The sequence below is a fragment of the Cynocephalus volans genome, chromosome X, assembly GCF_027409185.1.
Source record: "Cynocephalus volans isolate mCynVol1 chromosome X, mCynVol1.pri, whole genome shotgun sequence".
NCBI classification, from domain to species: domain Eukaryota; kingdom Metazoa; phylum Chordata; class Mammalia; order Dermoptera; family Cynocephalidae; genus Cynocephalus; species Cynocephalus volans.
In genome coordinates, this window is record NC_084478.1 from 21,517,946 (window position 1) to 21,539,837 (window position 21,892).

Below are 21,892 nucleotides of genomic sequence, written 5' to 3' on the forward strand. Positions count from 1 at the left end.
TGTCAGAAAATAATGATAATATTCAGGATTATAATAAACTCTCAAGTTTTATCTGATAAGTATATAGAAAAAATATGGCATTATTATGTAGACTTTTTGTGCCATTTTTGGTAATGTGTAATAAAAGTTTTGTAAGGACTGATATTCTTAGAAAAATATGTTTGTGTTTAACTGAATGTAATCTAACAAATTCGATAAATTCTCTAAGAAATTTTAATATATGACCTACAGGTTCCTTTTAGTTTCCAAACACGATCATGCTCTTTTTGCATTATTGCCCTGGCTAGGAACTCTATAAAATGTTGACTGAACTGGTGATAGTAGGTATCCTTTTATCACTCTTGATCTCCGGGGGAAGATTCTCAATATTTCACCACTAATCATGTTATTCTTAATTCTCCGAGTTGTTTTTTTAATAATAAGTGAGTGATAAGTTTTGTCAAATAGTTTTTCTATCTATTGTGATGTGACACATTTTTGTTCCTTTGGTTTTTTAAAGTTGTTTGATTTCTAAGTGTTAAATCTACAATAATTCAGTCTTGGATTAAACCCAGATTTCCCTGTCATATGAACAGTGCTGTAAGATACATGATATTTGATGTGTCTTGGGAATCCATTTCTCACAAAAAAGCTTTTTGTTTTTTATTTTCCTTTTTTCAGCTGCCCGATATGGGGATCCAAACCCTTGACCTCGGTTTTCTAACACTGTGCTCTAACCAACTGAGCTGACCAGCCAGCCCAGAAATAAGTTTTTTGTTGTTGTTGTTTGTTTGTTTATTTTAGCTTTTGTAAGTTAATGATAAATGTACAAATATCACAGTAATTTTTATGATTGCTGTTTTCCATCAGAGATAAGTTTATCCTTCCACATATTGTCCCTAGTAGATTGGTGTAAAGTTTATATAGGTCTCATAGAACATTTTGGGAAGTGCTTTTACTCTTTGTTTTCTGTAGAAGAACTCCTGCAAGACTGATTTTATTTCTTTCTCAATTGATTTTATGGAAATGTTTATGGCTTAGGGCACCAGGGCATGGAAATTATTTTTAGGAAGGATTTTGATTAGACAAAATTTACTTAGTTGATATCAAACTATTTATAGTTCCTAAAGTTTTTTCTTATATATTATGTGTGCTTGTCTGAATTTCATCATTTTGTGTCATTTCAAATGTATTAAGATGAATTTGCTTATAGTATTATGTTTATGTCTCCAGAATCTGTAGTTAACGATACTTTCTACATTCCTGGTATTGCTAACGGTAGCCTTCTTTTTTTCTTAACCAGTTGTGCCATGAGTTTACTTTTTTGAACTCTTACAAAAATGAAAACCAACTGTTGAATTAGTTTATCTTCTCTGTAATTTTGTTCAAAATTTCTTTTCTAGATCTTAATGTTACCGTTTTGTTTCTATTTTTTTTTGTTACTAAATTACTCTTTTTTTAAATTTCATCTTCTTGAGGCTGATTATCAGATCTTAAATTCTCTAGATTTCCTCTGCTGCTTTGAAATGGTGTATAAGTTCCTTTAGACATGTACTTTTGTATGATTTACATGCATTTTATAACAGATTCATGGAGATATAATTGACTTAAAATAATCCATATTTATTAAGCTAACAAGTATTGAATTTAACAAGTAAAAAGTTACTTTATTAACAAGTATTAAATTAACAAGTATTGAAATGTGTGTATATTTGTAGAACCATATTCACGATTAAGAAAATGTAAATCTCTCTCTCACATGTCCAAGGTTTCTTCTGTATCTTTTCATTTCCCCCTTCTTATTTCTGCCTGTGTACCCACCCCTTTCCTTTGAAATAAACATTCTTGTGTCTTTGTATACATACATAATTTCATTCTTCCTGGATAAACTTCAATAAATGAAATTGTATGATTGGTGTACCTTTAAGTTATTTTGGAAAATATCAGTGTTTGGCAATATGCTTATACTATTGTACACCCAACCAGCAGTACATGCGACTTGTAGTTGCTGTACATCCTTGCAGCACTTGCAGTGGTCAGCACTATATTTTCCTTTATAAGTTTCATGTGTACAAAATGATGGTCAGTATTTTTAATTGTGGTTCTGTTAATAGGTATGCAGTGGTATCTCACTGTCCCTCTAAAGTACGTGGGCATAATTAAGTCATTGTCCTTTCTTTCCCAGGCATCCCAATAAATGGAGAAAATGGATCAAAGGCCTGATGCTAATTCTTTCCCTCTTATTCATATTTTGCATGTATGGTTCTTTTTGAATTGCAAATTGTATCACCTGTATGAAATATTATGAAAGTAATTTGAAGCCAGCGAGCATTTAATTTTGCTTCTGAGAGGCAGTTAACATGGAAGCAGTTTATCTCACAGCAGTCAGGAACTGAGAAGCTGAGTCTCAGGTTTTGTCAGGAATGATCTCTTTCGAGTTCATATCGACATTTAGGTCTTAGCCCCTCCAGGATGTCAAATGGACCTCTGGGTTGTTTTTGAGAACCTCTCTTCATTGGTGCACACTTAGGTGCAATCTGTGTCTTTTGGGATGGTAAAACTGCTGAAAGCCCTGGTCAGCTGCTTAGCTTCTCAGCTCCAGTTTACTTCTTAGCATCTCGACTTCTCAGTCATGTCCTTTGAGTTAGCAAAAGCCTTGGGAGTAAAAGGGTACCAGATTTGGGTCTCACCACCTGGGATTCTCTTCTAATTGCGACCCTGTCTTTTCAAATATTTATTTCCTTGGCTTTAAGGTGCCTTTAAACATATGTTTTTGAAGTTTCCAGCTTTCCCAGTATTTCTCAGTAGCATGGTTGGGCTATAAAGTCTCTCTGCCATTATTTAAAGCTATGTCTCTACAAACACTTCAAGTTTTAGTACTTTGTGTAAGGTCGCTGAGGAAAGAGACACTAGACAGGTAAAGGAAGAAGAGAAGATTTTGTTAGCAAGCAACATGCAGACCTGCCTGCCTGAGCCGAGAAATGGCGTCAGCGCCGAGAGACAGCAGGGTGTCATTTTTCTAGGGATAAGATTGTCATCTGGCCTAGCCTAGGAAGACGGTCACAGTTTTCTACTCCGGATATAGCCTGCTTATGGGAGAAGACTTGGGGAGACAGAAACCTTAGGCTATCGGGGGAAGCAGTTACAGTGCTACACTCCAGGGACAGCTTGCTCGGCCTGCTAGTTGAGGCAGAGAACTTGAAGAACGAAACTGTTTTATTTTAAATTGACAAATAATAATTGCATGTATTCATGGGGTACAATGTAATGTTTTGATACATGTATACGTTGTGGAATGACCAAATCAGACTCATTAACATCCATCACCTCATATACTTATTGCTTCTTTGTCGTAAGAACTTTGAAAATCTAAACATTTAAAATTTAAAAAGAGAAAAATGCTTTTATGTTAGACTGTATGATAGGGCCATAGTGAAGTGCAGAAAACCATGTAGGCGACATTAAAATCAGTGGACCTTTGAGCTTATTTTGAAAGTGAGGAATATAGTGAATAAAAAGATCCAGCTTTCAGAAATACTTTTTAAAAACACAATGCTTCATTTGTTTGTGATTACATACTGGAGAAATGAAAAAAATGATTAGTTGTGACCTGGGCCAGATTAGATCTCAATTACAACACTTAACGCAAATTCGAGAATCTGATTGTGATGATTTTGAATGTGTCTGCCTCTCATTTACAGGGACGCACACTTGTCAATAAATGTCCACCCTTGGATAAGCATGCTATTTTAAATTCATCATAAAAATGAAAACCCTCTCCATGGTTTAAAAGATGCACTGTTGAATAATATGCTATAAGAAAATTCTATATACAATCAAATTCATATATATTCATACATATTCAAATTCAGTATGTCATCATTTTAAAAAAAGTTTTCTAAATTAAAAAAAAGTAATGAAAATAAAAAGGAAAGAAAATCCAGTAGGTAGGTTATCAGATACCCAAATACTCTTAAGCAATGGAATCATATCAGCTCAGATATAATATAAAGTGTAAGTGTCACAAGCCGCCAGCCACCCTATCTTTAATTTCCAAGTAGAACATCTTCATCAACGGTCCGTACAGTTCGTAGTTGAACACCAGTTTCAGGAATCCGCAGTTTTCGGAACTGGCCTAATTAATCATTTCCCAACATGTTACTCTACATTAGCCCATTTTTTAAATTAAAGTATTTACAAGACATGCTGAGTTACTGTTGGGATTTGACCTGGGTTCACATTGAATAGGATTGCGTATGCTTCAAAGTGGGAAGAATTGATTGCCTTAAAAACCCAAATCTTCCATTAATAAATGTTGTTAACCATTCCAGTTATTCATATCTCCATGAATTCCCCTCAATAATTCCCTGTAGTTTGCTGTGTGATGATTTCGCCAAGCTTTCATTAAAATTTTACCTAAGAGTTCGAGAAATTTTGATGGAGTTGTAAATGGTAATTTTAATAAAATTAATTTAATTATTTGTTGCTGGTATTTGGAATTACAGTTACAATTTGTTTTGTAACCAGGTAATCAATAATCTTGCTATATTCACTGATTCATTCTAGTTGTGACATATAGATTGATGTTAGTGTAGAAATATACACATTCAATATGTGAATAAGGGCAGTTTCATTTCTTCTTTTCCAATCCTTATGTATTTCTTTTTCTTGTTCTTGTATTATTGCCCTAAATACATATTGAGTGGAACTGGTGATAGTAGGAATCCTTTCCTCATTCCTGATCACAGAAGAAGATGTGAATATTTCATCACTGATTATGACACTTGCTGCAGCTTTATGGGTTTTTTACTAATCTTAAGTGGGAGATAAGTTGTGTCAATATTTTGCATCTATTGTAATAATCATAACATTATTATATATTCCTTTGTTTTATTGAAGTCATTTGATTTCAAAGTGTTAATCCAACAAGAATCAATTCTGGGATAAAACCCAAGGTTTTCATGGTGTATCAGACTTGATATAACTTTGGATTCAGTTTGTCAAACTAACTTTTATTTCCATTTGGTCATTAAAGATATAACTCTATCATTTTCCTTTTATGTAGTCAGTTCAGCGTAAAGTTAAAAGATTTGGAGGCGATGCCTGCTGTTTCTATTCTCTGCATTGTCTTGTGTAAGATTAGTGTCATGTATTTCTCAACTGTAGAGGAAAATTCACCAATTCAATCACCAGAGCATTGGATTCACTTAGAGGAAGGTTTTCCATCATAAGTGTAATTATTTTACAAACTTAAGACTATGCAGACCTTCTCAGTTTTATTTTTCTTTAAGGTGGGTTTACTTGGACTTCTACATTTCAAAGTATTTCAAATTTATTGGCATGTAAATGCTTATATTTTGTCTGTTTCCAGATTCTGTACTGATATTTCTTATATAAATAATGTCTTTCTTCCATTTTTGATTAATGGATTCTTTAATCATAAGACAATGTTCTCTACTTCTAGTTACCTTCCTTTCCGGAAAGTCTACTTTGTTTGGCATTACTCTACCAGTTCCGGTTGTCTTATGCTTAATTTTACGTGGTATGTTAACGTCTGTACTGTTACTTTCAACCTTACTGATCCTTTCCATGTAATTGCCTCTCATTTAGCATATAATTGGGACTTACTTCTTCCTAATCTGAAAAACTCTGCATTTTAATTGAAATGTTTAGACTTTTAAAAAATTCATGTTTATATTAATATTGTTTTATTTAAAGTTGGCCATTTTGGCAGTCTTTTTTATTGATTTTTTTTCATCACTTTTTATTTGTCTATTCCTCCTTCCGTGTCTACTTTTGGGATTATTGAAACTTTTTTATTTTTCAATTTAAATTCCTTCATTTTATTTTTATTTGAGGCAATTTAAAAATACACCCACCCGTTTTTTGCCACATCCTTCCTTCAAGAGTAGGGTTTATGGCCCCTTGTCTGGACTCTGGAGAAAGCTTAGTGCCTCTGGTCACGCATACAATGCGGGCAGTTGTGACATTACACAAATTCCTGGGCAGAAATTCTATCACCCGCCATTACCAACTGCCACCAGCGGAGGGCGCCGTCGTAGCCCTCGCGCCGGGTGCTCTTCACGGATTCCCGAGATTCTCAGTTCCCATCACGTGTCGCTTCCAGCAGCCAGAAGGACTTCATTTAACAACGCAAAGTACAGGTTGTCCCGCTACAGATTGTCTCAGGTTTGTTTATGTGGCCATGTCCTATTTAACTCTCAGTTTGAAAGGATAATGTTGCCTCATGTAGAATTCTGTGCTGACGGTTTTATTTTTTCTTTCAGCACTGGGAAGATTCTGCTCCGTTTTCTCCCGTTCTGCATGGATTCTGTCCAGAAGGACGCCGTCTTTCCAATCGTCCCTCTGGGATAGGTAATGTATCTTTATTTCTCAGACGTTTTCACTTGGTATACATTTGCTCACTTCACTGATATTCTGTATATTTCATACAGATGCCTAACATATAGTTTAATAAAAAAAATTCAAAAATTCCAGCACCTATGGTGTCAATCTAAGGATTCCATTTATGTAAATGAAAAGAAAACATATTTTGACTGACAATCACTACAAAACACAGCAAAAGCAAAGGAAAAGCTCCAATGGAGAAACATCTCATTTTTATTTAAATGGATAAATATCTACAAATTATATACAAAATAAAATAATTTAAGCACATTCCCAAGAAAACCCTAAAAGTTGTTTTTATGATTGCTCATGTGTTGCTGATATTGACATGCATGAGAAAATATGTGGGAAGGAATGAAAACTTTTTATAAAGAATAATGAAGTGACACTTGTATTACCTATAGCAAAATATTTGCTTTGTCAAATCATATTTCGTGTCTGAAATAGATTAAATATAGCACACATAGGAGTTGATTCACTAACAGGCAAAAATACAGAACATAAGTGAAAGTGAGAAGAGTATACGCACAAGTTCAATATATAAAATTTTTGGTGTTTAAAATAATTTTGAATTATAAAGTGAAAATGTAATAATAAGAGACATCAAACAATTTACACAAAATAAGCATAAATTTTAATTAACTCTTAAAATATGCTTAATAATTAGTACAAATTAAATAAATTACAAGATGTTTCTTTATCTTGATAACAGAATATCAGGGGAGTATAAAATAGTACTGGTGTTTTAGAAATTAATTTAGCATTAGCAAAGTATTTTTTTACCTACTTAAAAATAATACTGCCTTTTAGGACTAAACTAGTGATTGTTTTCTAAACAACTAACATTTGCTTTATTTTTCCTTTTAGTAGTACAGAATGTACTACAGAAACAGTTAAGAACTCAAGCTGAAATGCAGAACTAGAAAATAGAAACGAAAGAAATAAGAAAAAAAAAAAGTTTAAGAAATAAGAAAAAAAGTGATTGTGATTCACTTTAAAGAAGCCGATGTCTAACTAGTCAGTGAGATCATTAAACAAAAGACTGTAGGAAAATTTGCACAAAGAATGATCTTTTTATTGTTGCCCTTGGATTAAATGTCAAGTGTTCTATAAATGTTTATTTTATATGTTAGTATCTCTTTTTTCATGATATCAGAAAAAATGATAGCAATCTTTAGAGTTATAGTGACTCAAATTTTATCTGATAACCATATCAAAAAAGTCTTCAAAATATAACCTTGTGCAGTGTGGTTATTCTGCTCTTTTTTATGATGTGTATGAAAAATGTTTTAAGAATTCCTATTCTCTGAAAAATGTGTCTTGTTTAACTGTACGGTATTCATCAATCTTGATAAATTCATTTATTAATTCTACTGCATTATCTAGAAGTTGCTTTTAGATTCTCTGCAGGCATAATTATGCAGTGGATAATGGCGGGGCTCATTTCATTGTTTCCAAACTTCATGCTTTTCTTCTTTCTTTTCTTGCATGATTTCCCTGACTAAATAGAACTGGTGGTAGTAGACATCCTTGTCTCTATTTTGATATGAAGGAGAGGTTTTTCAATATTTCACCACTTATTATATGTGCTGTAGTTTTCTAGGTTTGGGGGGGTTGTTTTAAGGAGAAAAAACCCTCATTTGTAGTAGATAAATTTTATCGAATGACTTTTCTGTATGTGCTGTCATAGTGACCTGATTTTGTTTGTTTGTCAAAGATGTTTGATTTGAAAGTGTGAAACCAACAAGAACAGCCTTCCTGTACTAAATCCAGCTTGTTCATGGTGCATTGTAGTTGTAGTGTCTTCGAATTCTGTTTGTAAAACGTAAAGTTTTAATTCCACTTAAATTTTTATGTTTATTCTGAGGAATACAGACCTTTGATTTTTTTTCATATGATGTCTTTATCAGTTTGGTGTCAATTTTAAAGGGTCCTATAAAACATTTTGGGCGGTTTTTGCTGTTTCTCTCCTATTAAGAGGTTGTGAAATATTGGATGTTATTTAATTCTCAAATATGGGAAAAATCAGGAATTCTAGATGGAAGACTTGGAATTCATTTATAGGAAAGTTTCCCTATAAAGATGCAGTTTACTGAATAAAGAATCCTTGAGATTTCCTAGTTTAACTATTTTGCTATTTTTTTTAATTTTATCATTTCATGAATTTTAAATTTATTGGCACAAATCTGCTCATAACGTAGTGCACATGTGTTCAGTATCCTAATGATGATTCCTTGTAAATTCCTGCTGTTGATAATGTGCGTCTTCTTTTTTATCACCTTGATCATTGTTGCCAGGGATTCATCACATTTTTATTCTTTCACCAAAAAAAAGAGAAAATTCGTGCATTTGTCTTTTTTTGTTTGTTTTCGGTTTCATTAATTGACGTTAACTTTAGTTTTTCATGTTAAAAATTTTGGTTTAAATTCCTGATTTATTTTTTAATTTTATGAAAAAATATTTTTAAATCTTAAATTTGCACGATTTCATCTGTTACATTAATGCCCTAAATTTTCCATTAGACATGTATTTTGGTATGTACCACACAATTATTAAGAGCTTAAATGAGGTGTAATTGATTTAAAATAAACTGCACAAATTAAAATAAACGCTATATATTTTGGTGTGTGTGAGAGAGAAACCATCACCACAGCTAAGATTATGAGCATATTTATCCCTCTCCCCAGATTTCCTAGTGTACTTTTGGACTTTCCCCTCATAATTCCGCATAAACCCTCCCTTCTTTGCCATGCTATGCACATTCCTGTATGAGTCTGTTGATGGATCTGCAATTTCTTTTTTTCTTGGATAAACTTCAAGAAGTGGAATGGCTGAGTCATATGAGAGGTGTTCTTTCAGAGATGTTTGTGGTCAGTGTTTTTAATTGTAGCTCCTCTAATAGGTGAGCAGTGATATCTCGCTGTCACTCTAAATTGTATGGTGTACACGAGTCATTATTTTTTCTTTCATAGTTATCGCCAATACATGGACTAAATGAATCACAATCGTGATGCTTATCCTTTCCCCACATTTAGGCTTTTGCGTATATGTATTTTTTTAATCATATGTTTATTTTCTGTGTGAAATACAATAGAAATAATTAGAAAGTTGAATTAATATTACTTATTTTAGTGAGCATTTGCTTTTGCTTCTGAGAGGCAGTCAGCAGGCACAAAGTTCATCTCATAGTTCATCTCAGAGAATTAGTCCTTTTGAACTGGATGTCAGGTTTTGTGAGGTGTGTTCTATTTCTGGTTGGTATTGACATTTACGGCATAATCCCTCAGGGATGCCAAATGAACCCTTGGGTGTCTTTCAGAACTTTTCTCTTTGGTTCACAGTTAGCTCTGCCTGTGTCCCCTAAGCTGAGCTTTTGAGACTGCTGGAAGCTCTGCTCAGCTGTTTAGTTTCTAAACTACACCTTTTTGCTTAGCGTCTTGGCTTCGTAATCACCTCATTTGAGTTCTCATATATTTTGAGTAAAAAAGAGTTACCATACTTGGATGTCATGCCCTGGGCTTCTCTTCTGAGATCTTTTCTCTTCAAATGTTTGCTTCCTTGCGTTTGTAGTGCCTTCAAATAATATCTCTAATGTCTTCAAGTTTTCCTAGTTTTTTCTCAGCGAATGGTTAGCCTGGTAGACGTTTAGTTGTTTTTCCTCTGATACCAAGTTAACCTAATCTTTATAACAATAAGGTAAATTTACTTTAAAGGCAAGTAATCTTCTGAATAGTGCATCTCTTCTGTCTTTTTCTGCTTAATGTACTGCACTTAAATGTTTTCATTGATTGCCTAAATGTTTCTCCAGTTGCCAACATGTGCCAGGTATGGATCATGTGGTGGGGGTACATTATTGAGGTATAGCATAGTGTAAGACAGACAAGTAAGTTTGGAATATATTATAGGATATAAGTTTTGTGGTAATTTTTAAGCTACATTAGTAACCAAAATGTTACCTATGTCTGTTTGTGTTGTGAGTTATGTTTACTGGTTGAAATAGAGTTTGGCAAATGAATCCTTTACTTATCTTGGTCTACATAGAATTAAGAAAATAGCAGTTTATATAAATGCAACCTCCTAACAGGGAAATTCCATTTATCCCCCTTTTCTTTGTGGTCTTTTTGTCCTATATTTTATTTAAATGTCTTGTGGAAATTTTCCATTATTTTTTTAAATGAGAAACTTGAATATTCAGTTAAATGTGTAGATCTTCATCTAACATTTCAATGAAGTTTATAAATCATATTTTATATTTAAAATATTACTTAACATTTTGCTTAGCAAAATTAGTTCTATTTTTAATGTTCTAACTTTTCATTTGAATTCTTTTTTGACATATTTTTTATGTTGTACAATGTGGTTTAATTTTTACATGTTTAAAATTTTCCAAATTTCTGTCTGTTGTTGATTTGTAATTTCAGTGTGTTGTGCTAGAAAACATACTTTGTTGCATTTTGGTACTTTTACTCTGTTGAGGTTTTTTCTACGGCCTAGTATGAGGTCTGCACTGGAAATGTTCCATGTACACATGCAAAGGATGTTTATTCTGCAATTGTGGGATGGAGTATTATACAGGTGTCTTTTGGGCCTTCTTATTTTATGATGTTGTTCACATCTTGCATATAATTGTTGATTTTTTGCCTGATTTTGTGCCTACATGTTCTGTTCTGCCACTCCAGCTTTCTCACAGTTGTTCCTTGTATGGTGCTTCTTCCATTCTTTTACTTTCAGCATATTTGCAACTTTGAATATAATGTGTCCCATGTAGACAGCATAGAGTTATATGTTTTTTTATCTAGTCTGACAATCTTTTCCTTTGCTGGTATTGCTTAATCCTTTCACATTTAATATTGTGCTTGATATGGTTGGATTTGTGTCTGACTTTATTTTGGTTTTGTTTTCTATATGACTTATGACTATTTTTTCCTTGTCTCCGCATTTACTTCCTTTTATTAAGTAGACTTTTTCTGTGTACCATTTTAATTTCTTTAATAATTTCCATCATGCTTTCAGGTTATTATCTTAATGGTTTCTCTGTGACTTACAGTATAAATTTTATCAGAATCTAGTTTGGATTTACACTATTTTTAAAATTTGAACATTTAGTTTTATATATTTGTGGGGTACGGTGTGTTGATTCAATACAGGCATATACTGCCCAATGATTAACTTAGGACAGAGAGCATAGTTTTGTACTCATTGGTCTACCACTTCTGAGATTTACACAAAATTAATCTATACATCCATCCAGTAGGATCCAGAATATTTACTACCATTGAACTCCCTCATTTTCATGCTGTTTTTTATTCATATGTTTTTGTATGTTACACACCCGAAAATACGTTTATGTTTATTGCTGTATACAATCTAATGTCCATTGAAGAAGGTAGAAGAAAGGAGAGTGAATTATATTTGTAGAGTTCATTTGGTTTTGTATTAAACTTATGTACCACTTCTGAATTTTTTCATTTGTTTTCTGTGAATTTGTGTTACCATCTGGTCTTAATTTCTTACTCCTATGTAGTTTCATTCAAAAGCCCCTTTATCATGTGCTTATTGTCAAATATATTACATTGATATATGCTATATGACCAAAATACAATTTCTTTTATATTGCTTTGTGCGATTGTCCTTTAAGTCAGTTATGAGTAGAAAGGAAACTCAGTAAGTCACTATGCTTTGTTTAATCATTACCTACACAATTACTATTATTGGAGATCTTAATTTTTTTTTCCATATAGATTCTACCTGCTGTCTACTATCACTCCTCTCCGGCTGAAGAACTTCATTTAACATTTCTTACATTGCAGGATATTAACAATAAATTCTTTGTTTTTATTTATCTGTGAAAGTTTTAATTTTTCCTTCATTTTGAAAGATGGCCTTGCTGGAAACAGGCATCTTGGTTGACAGTTTCTTTTTTCTTTCAGCACTTTGAATATGTCATGCCAGTGCATTCTGGCAGCGTTTCTGATGAAAAATAATCTGCTGGCCTTACCCATGAACACTTCTATGTGCTGATTTACTTCTCTCTTCCTGCTTTCAAAATTTTCTCTTCATTTTTGGCTTTCAGCATATTGACTGTGATATCTCTTGAAGTGAATCTCTTTGCATTTAACTTCTTGGAAATTCATTGGGTTCTTAGGTGTGTAGATTAGTGTTTTTCATTGAATTCTGGGAGGTTTTTAGCTATTGTTTCTTTGAATATATGTTCTATTCTATTCTCTCTTGCCTCTTTCTGGTACTTAGTTATGTGTATATTGGTATTCTTGATTGTGTCCCGAATTTATCTGAGGCTCTTTTCATGTTTCCTCATTCCTTTTCCCTTCTGTTTTTCCAATTGCATGATTTCTATTGATTTATGTTCAAGTTTGGTAATTTTTCTTTGTCATCTCAAATTTCCTTTTGTAGTCATCCAGTGAATTTTTAATTTTGTTAATCATAGTTTTCTGCTTCAGAATTTCAATTTAGTACTTTCTCAAAATAAGAACTTCTAAGTGTTTATTAATATTCTGTATTTGATGTGTCATTGCTAATAGTATATCTCTTTAAATTTCAAAACATGGTTTTCTTTTGTTCTCTGAACATATTCATAATAGCTGTTGTAACATCTGTCTGCTAGTCCAACATCTGGGTTCCCTCAAAGGCAGTGTCTGATGTTTGCCTTTTGTCCTTTATATGTGTCACACATTCCTGTTTCTTTCAATGTCTCATAACTTTTTTTGTTGTTAAGAAGTGGACATGTTGCATAATATAAGATAAGAAACATGGACATTTATCCCCCAGCTGGCTTGGTGCTGCCATTTGTCTGGTGTTTGTTTGGTGACAAAACTGGACTAATTTTATGAAGTCTGTTTCTACTGCAGAGTACGGTTTCTGATATCCTTTCTCAGATATTTCCCCATGTTGTCATCTTCTAGCTTGGCTTTTTTGAGTTCTTCGTCTGGTCAGCATAAGACACTGTTTTGTCACAGGTTTTATCTTTAAGCTTCTTACCAAAAAGGTATTCATCCTTTACCTTTGGTTATGTGTGTGGCTTGGGTACTGCTCTCATGGTTCTGGGTTTCAAATTTTACCTTGTTCCTCAGCATTGGAAAGATTGCATACCATTTTTCTTGTTCTCCGTGGATCCTGCTAAGAAGGCAGCTGTCATTTAAATCATTGTTCATGGGTGGGTAATCTATATCTATTTCTGTGAAGTATTTCGTGGGTATACATTAGCTTACTTCATTAATATTACTTATATTTCACATAGGTGCCAAATATACAGTTTACTAAGACTTCAAAACTTCAATAAAGGACCGAGCCCGTGGCGCACTCGGGAGAGTGCAGCGCTGGGAGCGCGGTGATGCACCCGCCGCGGGTTCGGATCCTATATAAGAATGGCCGGTGCACTCACTGGCTGAGTGCCGGTCACGAAAAAGACAAAAAAAAAAAAAAAAAAACTTCAATATATTTTATGTCAATGCAGGTTATTCCATATGTGTAAATAGAAGGTAATTTATTGGACAGTAACAATAAAGCAAAGCAAAAGCAGAACATATAGCTGGTATGAAAAATAAGAAAAGCCAAAAAGCAAACGTTTAATTTTATCTTCAATACGTAAAGATATCTGCATGTGCACAACTTGAAATAAATTAAGCACATTTCCACATAAAATATCCAAATGGTTTGTTATTCTTATTGCTGATCTGGTATTACTTGTGACTTGGATGAGAAATTGAATGAGAAATGCCAAAACCCCTTGAGGTGAATAAGGAGGTGACACTTGTATTGCAAAATATTTTATATCTAAGGCTATTCTACAGCATTCAGTAACATTAAACTTTGGCAAAACCATATCAGAAGCGATTCATAGAAATGTAGCAAATATCAGAATCTATGAGTAGCAATCAGAATCTATCAGCATGGACATGTACTTTCTGTGGACAGATAGAACAGAGGCCAATGATGAGAGGATATGCGTAACAATTCGATAGGCTTAATATGTAATAATTTTGGTATTTAAAATAATTATAATGATAGGTTAACAAATGGACTTAACGTTGCATCTAAGTACTGATGTACACACAAGCTATGTATAAATTGGCAATTACTCTCTTAAATATGCTTAATACTTAGTTCAAGTTATTCATAGCAAGACTCTATATAATATCTTGATTCGAGGTTGTCAAAGTGGTATAAAATAGAACTGGCTTTTTGAAAATCATTTGGCTTTTTTTTACTTAAACTTCTATAATGTAATTCACCTTCTAATACCACATCTGACACAATTATTCACACATGTACTTGAAATTATGGGTCCGAATATGGCAAAATTGCTATTTCTGAGTAAATTATGCTTTGTCTGTACCATGAATACTAGGTAGCTTTTTCAACCAATTTAAAGCTAGACTTATGGAAAAAACTTCCAGGATATATTGCTAAAAAGAAAGCAAATTGTAATTTACTTTCCAATCTGTGCACAATTTGTAAATATACTATTTATGTGAATACATATGTGTGTGTAGATCTATTAATACACACAGTTCGCTGCTAGTCATGGTTACTTGTGAAAGGAATGGAGATCTGCATTTTGGAGAGTGTTCAGTGAGCACACGATGTATGTGTAATTAATAAATGAAAAACCAAAGAAATTGACAAAAGGTGGCATATGCTTTTCTTCTTTTTTTGAGTTAGTGCAGAACAGGAAAAGAAGCTATGCTTAAAAACTACAGAATTAGAAGTTTCACTGACATTAAACGTCAAGTGTATTATATAGTTTCCTTTATATTAAGGGGCTTCTGTTACCGTGATATCGGAGAAAATTGACAACAATGATCAGGGTTATGACGACTCTCAAAGTTTATGCAATAAGTATATAGAAAAAGCCTAAAAAACAAATCCTTGTCCTCTAGGGTTTGTCTGCCATTTCTGATGATATGTATACAAAGTTCATTAAAAAACTGCTATTCTCTGACAAATGTGTTTATGTTTGACTCTTTTGTGTCCATCAATCTTGCTAACGCTTATTAATTCTAATGAATTTCCTACAGATTGCTTTTAGATAGTCTGGAAACATAAACATGTAATGTTTTAATAGTGATGTTTGCATATCTTCCTTTTAAATTTCTGGTCTTTTACATTTTCTCTTGCATTATTGCCCTGGCTAAGACCGCCATAAAATGTTGCGTAGAACTGGGGACAGGAGATATTGTTGTATCTTTTCTGATTTCAGGGGTAAATTTTCAATGTTTTTCCATTGAGTAGGATATTTGCTGCAGTGTTCTGAGTTTTAGTTTTTAATCTTAAGTGTGGCAAATTATGTCAAATGGTTATTCCCTTTGTAATAGTACATTTTTTTCTTACTTTTTAAAAAGTGGTTTGATTTCAAAATGTTAAACCAACAAGAATTCGTTCTTGGATTAACCACAATTTGAGCATTGTGTTTTATAATTAATGCATCCTTGATTTTTAATATAAAACATAAGTTGTCGTTTTCTGTGGTTTGGTCATGCAGGATATGAACGGTTGATTTACTTTCTTATAATATCCTCATCAATTTGATGTAAAGTTTACAAAGTTCTCCTATAACATTTGGGAGAGTGTTCTTCTATTCTGCGGAAGACTTTGAACAAGATTGGTGTTATTTCTTTCTCATTATATGGAAAAGTTCAGGAATTCTGGCACTAAGACATAGAATTCTTTTGTAAAAAAGGTTTTTTTAATAAACACTACTGATTTAATAATTGAAGGAATATTGAGATTGCCCACTTTCAAAATTTTTTGTCATTCCATACACTATAAAATTTGTTAGCATAAAATTTATATAAATATCAATTTGTAGTATTATGTGTTTGTCTACAGGATTGGTAGTGGTGATTCAATCTACGTTTCTCGTACTGGTAATAGGTTTCTTTTATTTTTCTCCATAATTTGTGCAAGGGATCTGTCAATTTTATATTCATTTCAATAAAAACTTTGGGATTCGTCAATCTCTGCAATCATTAAAATTTCATTCACTGATTTAATTTTATTGTTTCATGTCTTCAATTATTTTTATAGTAAATTACTCATTTTTCAATTGCTTGAGGTCAGCTGTCATATCTTAAATTGTCAGTATTTTCACTTGTGCAATTAATGCTATTTATTTTCATTTGGATATATTTTGGGTCAATTCATACATCGTAATAGCTTTATTGAGGTGTAATTCACTTAATAAACTGCACAACTTTTAAATGAACAATATATGTTTTGAGATATTATATATTGTGAAACAGTCACCATAATCAAGATAATGTAACTATCCATGTCACATTCTTTTCCAAGTTTCTTGTGCATATATGTATTCCCTCTCTGCTGGTTCTGCCCAAACACTCCACCTTTTCCCATGCTATGCACCTTCTTGTGTAAGTCTTTCTATGGACATATACTTTCATTTTCTTAAAAAAAAGTAAACTTCCAGAAATGGATGAGTGAATCGCATGATTAGTGTTTCTTTAAGTTATTTTACAGTATGACAAAGTAGTTTGCAACATTATACCATTTTACAGCTTACCAGCAATATGAGTGTCACAGGTGCTCAACATCTTTGCCATTGTTTGTCATGGTCAGAACTTTCGCTGTAGCCCTTCCAATAGGTATGCACTGGTTTCACATTGTTGCTTATGTTGCAAGGTATAACCAAGTCATAGTTCTTTGTGTTCCAAGCATTCCCAGTAAATGGAGAAAACAGATTAAAGGCCTGATGCTAATCCTTTCCGTTCATGTTTTGCATGTATAGTTCTTTTTTATTGCATGCTGGCTTTTCTGTTTGATGTAGTATAGAGATAATTGCAGGCTCTGGGTGATTATATCTTCCTCCAGGGACCATTTCTTTTGCTATTGAGAGGCAGTAACCTGGTGAAATGCCCTTTCTGACCTTGAGAACTTTTGAAGCTGGATTTCAAGTTATATTGTATTTCTTGTTCACATAGACATGTAGTGCATATCCCCTCTAGGATGTCAAAAGAACCTAAAATTTTAAAACACTAATTAGCCTTCTGCTTTGGTAGGCTCTGAGCTAAATTTGTGCTGCCTGTGATGGAGATAGTACTGGAAGACCGTCAGATGCTTAGTTTCTCAGCCTCAATTTTGTGTTAGCATCTTGAGTGCTCATTCAGATCTTTGAATTAACAAATACTTTGTGGCGAAGTTGATACCAAAGTTAGATCTCACCACTTGGGCTTTACTTCCTCCTGAAATTCTGGACCTTTAATTCTTGCCCCCTTAAACTTGTAATACCTCAAAGGGATATCTTTCATATATTTCTAGCTTTCCCAGTTTTTCTCAGCAGGATGCTTGGACTCGTTGATTATTACAGGAGGCAGGTGTTTTTTTTTTTTTTTTTTCCCCTAAACCTATTATTTAAAATCAGTTTTAATTAATAGGTGTTTTCCTCCCATAGCCAATTAATCCCAATTCTATATCAAGACTATGAACAAAATTAACTTAACTTTCTATTTTGAGGTAAGTGTACATTCATTTGCAGTTACAAGAATTAATATGAAAAGGTCCATGTACCCTTTACTTATTTTCTCCCAGGATTAAAATCTTGAAATCCATGGAGCACTATCTCAAGCAGGATATTAATAATTATACAGTCAAGATAGAGAACATTTCAATCGCCACAAGAATCCCTCTCGTTTCCCTGTTATAGGCAGGCCCCTGTCGTTCGTCTCCCCATCCTTGACTTCTGGCAACTGATGATCTTTTCTTCATTAGTGTAATTTTTAAAAAATTTTATTAACATTATATTCATGGAATCATTCTGTATGTGACCTTTGGGACATTTTTTTTTTCTCTCTCAATTTAATTATCCGGAGATTCATAAAGATTTTTGTGTGTATAAATAGGTTTTTAAAGTTTTTATTGCTGAGTAGAATTCCATGCTATGGATATACCACATCTTGTTTAACTATTTGAGGGACATCTGGGTGTTTTCAGTTTGGGGCTATTACAAATAAATCTGGGTCAAACATTTCTGTATATGTTTCCTTGGAAACATGCGTCTTTAGTTCTCTTTGCTAAATACCAAAGAGTGCAATGCTCTGTCATATGGTACTTGCATATTCAGGGATTTTTTTTTTTTTTCAGACTGCTGCAATTTGTAACAGTGGCTGCACCATCTTACATTCCAAGAAAGAGTGTCTGAGTTTGTCTGCATTTCATGGTGTCACTATATTTTATTTTAGCCATTAGGATAGCTGTGTAGTGATATCGCATTGTGATTTTAATTTGCATTTACCAAATAATTATAATGTTAAACATGTTTCCATGTGATTATTTGCTATTTGTATATCCTCTTTAGTGAAATCTCTATTTCTTTTGACCATTTTACAGTTGGAATTTTTAAAATGTGTGTTATGAGAATACTTTCTATATTACAGATACTCATTTTCTGTCACATATTCGGCTTATAGATATTTTTCCCAGTATGTAGCTTCTCTCTCTGTTTGCTTAATAGAAAATAAAGCTATTAGCATAGTAAGTGTTTAATATTGACCAAGCCTAATTTCTCACGTTTCCCTTGTATGGATTGTATATTTGATGTCAAATCTGATTACTCTTTGTCTTGCCCGATGTCTGGAATGTTTTTAATCTTATTTCTTTTCTAAAAGTCTATTTTATAGATTTTTTAAAAAAATTTATGATACATTTTGATGTTATTTTTGTATGAGGCATCATGAAGTTTAGATCGAAATCAAATTATGGGCCTATGAAAATCCAATTGCTATTGCATAATTTTTGAAAATACTTTTTCTCAATAGAATTGTTTGTAGCTTTATCAAAAATTAATTGGCCATGCTGTGTAGGGTTATTTCTGGGTTCTTTTTCTGTTTCTTTTATCTGTGTGTCTATCTTACTATGAATACCACACTGTCTTGATTACTATAGCTGTATAATACATCTTGAAATTAAGTGGAGTGAGTTTTCCCACATAATTTGTTATTTCAAAATGTTAAGTATTCTAGCTCTTTTTCCCGTTTATATCAATCTTAGGACAGTATTCTGAATATTTCCAAATAGTATTGTTGGAATTTACTTAGAAATTGTATTAAACCTTTATATCACTTAGGTGACAATTTAAATCTTTACCATGGTTAGCCCTCAATCCATGTGCAGAGTATGTCTGTCCATTTGTTTGATTTGTCTTTCCATAATCTTTGATTTCTCTCATCAGTGTTATGTAACTTTTAGCGTAGAATGCCAGTAGATGCTTTGTTACATTTAAGTCTGAGTATTTAACTTTTGAAGCAATTGTAAATTCTGTAGTATTTTTTATTTTCGTGTCCATATGTCTATCATGAGTATATAGAAATACAACGGGATTTATATGTTCCTCTTGCGTCTCATAACCTTGCCAGTGTTACTTCTTATTTCTAAGGATTCTTTTTCGTAGTTTCGTTGAGATTGTCTCTGTACACATCACGACACCTGCAAGTATAGGTAGTTTTTTTTTTCTTTCTTTCTTTCAGGTTTATATACCTTTTATTTCCTTCTCTTGCTTTGTTGCCCTCAAAAACCGTCCAGCACTTTTTTGAATAGAGAGTGGTGAAAATGGGCATATTTGCCTTATTCCTGAACCTACCAGTGAAGCATTCATTTTTCCACCATTATATATACTGAATGTTGTAGGCATTTTGCAGCTGCTCCATCAAGTTTAGGAAACTCCCGTGTATTCGTGTTTTTCTGAGAGTTTTTATCACAAATGGGTGTTCAATTTGTTTAATTGCTTTTGCTTTATCAGTTACTGTGCTCATTTTATTTTCATTTCTTAGCACGTTAATATGGTAGATTACATTAATTGTGTTTTTTAGTTATTGTATAAATTTAAGGTGTACAACGTGATTTTTTGATATACACGGCCATAGCAAACTGATTGCTATAGTCAAACTAATTTACATACCCATCACATTCCACGGTTACCTTTTTGTGTGTATCCCTGGAATTATGTGCTTGTTTGTGGTGCATAAACTTTTTATATATTGCTGAGTTCTATTTGCTGCCATTATCTTAAGGATTTTGTAGTTTTGTGTCTGTAGATCGGTTTTTTCTCGTGATGCATTATTGTCTGATTTTGATATAATGATAATAGTAGCTTTATAAAGTGAATTGAGAAGTGTTTCCGACTATTTAGCTTGCTATTTTTCTATTTCTGTTTTCTGCTTTAAATGTTGATTTGATACATTTTATTTTATATGTATTTCAGTGACTTTTTTAAAAATAAATTTTATTTGACCCATGGATTATTTGCAAGTGAATATTGTTGTTTGAAAATTTTTGGAGGTTTTCCAGTTATGATTCTGTTATTGATTTCCCATTTGATTTTATTATGATCACAGAACATATTCTTGTGATTTCAGTCCTTTTAAATTTTTTGAGGTTTATTTTATGCTTGACAATATGATTCGTTTTGGTGTATGTTCCATGGACAATGGCAAGAAATTTGTCTCCTGCTATTGTTGGGTGCAGTGTTCTGTAATTGTGGAACACATCCTCTTGATTGATGGTGGTGTTGATTTCTTCAGAAATTTTGCTGAATCTATGTAATTTTTCTGTCTACTGTTGAGAGACAGTGGTTGTTGTCTCTAGCTATAATTGTGAATTCAACTATTTATTCTTTCTAGTGTATCAGTTTTGCTTCTCATACTTTGTAGCTCTGTTTTGGGTGCATACATATTCAGGATTTCTGCATCTTTTTGTTGAACTGGCCATTTGTTATTATATAACATAATGTCCATCTTTGTCTCTGGTAATTTTCTTTGCTCTGAATTCTGCTTCATGTAATACTCTTATTGCCATTCCTGCTTTATTTGAAAATTTTTGGTATATCTTTCCTTATCCTTTACTTTCAGTCTGCTTATGTCGTTATATTTAAAGCAAGTTTGTTGTAGACAGAAAATAGTTGAGTCATTTTTTTGTTAATTCACTCAGCCGATATTTGTCTTTTAGTTGTTATACAATTGTATACATCATTTTCATTTAATGTTATTATCTGTATGTTAGGATTTAAGTGCGCTATAACTTTTTTTCTGTTTGTTTTCTCTGTTTTTCTTTCTTCATTTTCCTTTGTCTGCCTTCCTGAGGGTATTTTAAAAAATTTTGTAATTTGACTTTTTATTTTTATTTATGTATAGTGTATTTGAGTGTGTTTTTCTGCATTACTATTTTACTATTTTACTGATTACTCTTAACATTATATATGTGTGTATATATATATATATATACACACAAATATATATGTATATGTATACCTATCACAATCTGGTGTCATTAGTTTAAAACTTTTAGTGATGTGGTAAAAACCTTATCTCCTATTACATCTCTTTACCCGCCCACTATTTTTAATATAATTGTCTTAAATACTTCTTCTTCATACTTTGATCTCCACATAAGAAAATGTTATAATTTTTACTTCTCATGAAAAACCTTATTTAGAAAACTCAAGAAGAGAAACTTGGTTTATTGTATTCACCTGGCTTTT

At 32.6% G+C, this 21,892-nt stretch overlaps 1 long non-coding RNA gene across 2 annotated transcripts in view; it reads left to right on the forward strand.

The window, feature by feature from the left end:
- Positions 1-6,251: 6,251 nt before the first annotated feature.
- The window catches only part of LOC134366696 (uncharacterized), a 99,157-nt gene continuing 83,516 nt past the window's right edge, over positions 6,252-21,892 (forward strand). For both annotated transcript variants that reach the window (XR_010022356.1, XR_010022357.1), the window contains exon 1: positions 6,252-6,354. This is a non-coding gene — a long non-coding RNA (uncharacterized LOC134366696). The remainder of the gene's footprint in view (positions 6,355-21,892) is intronic.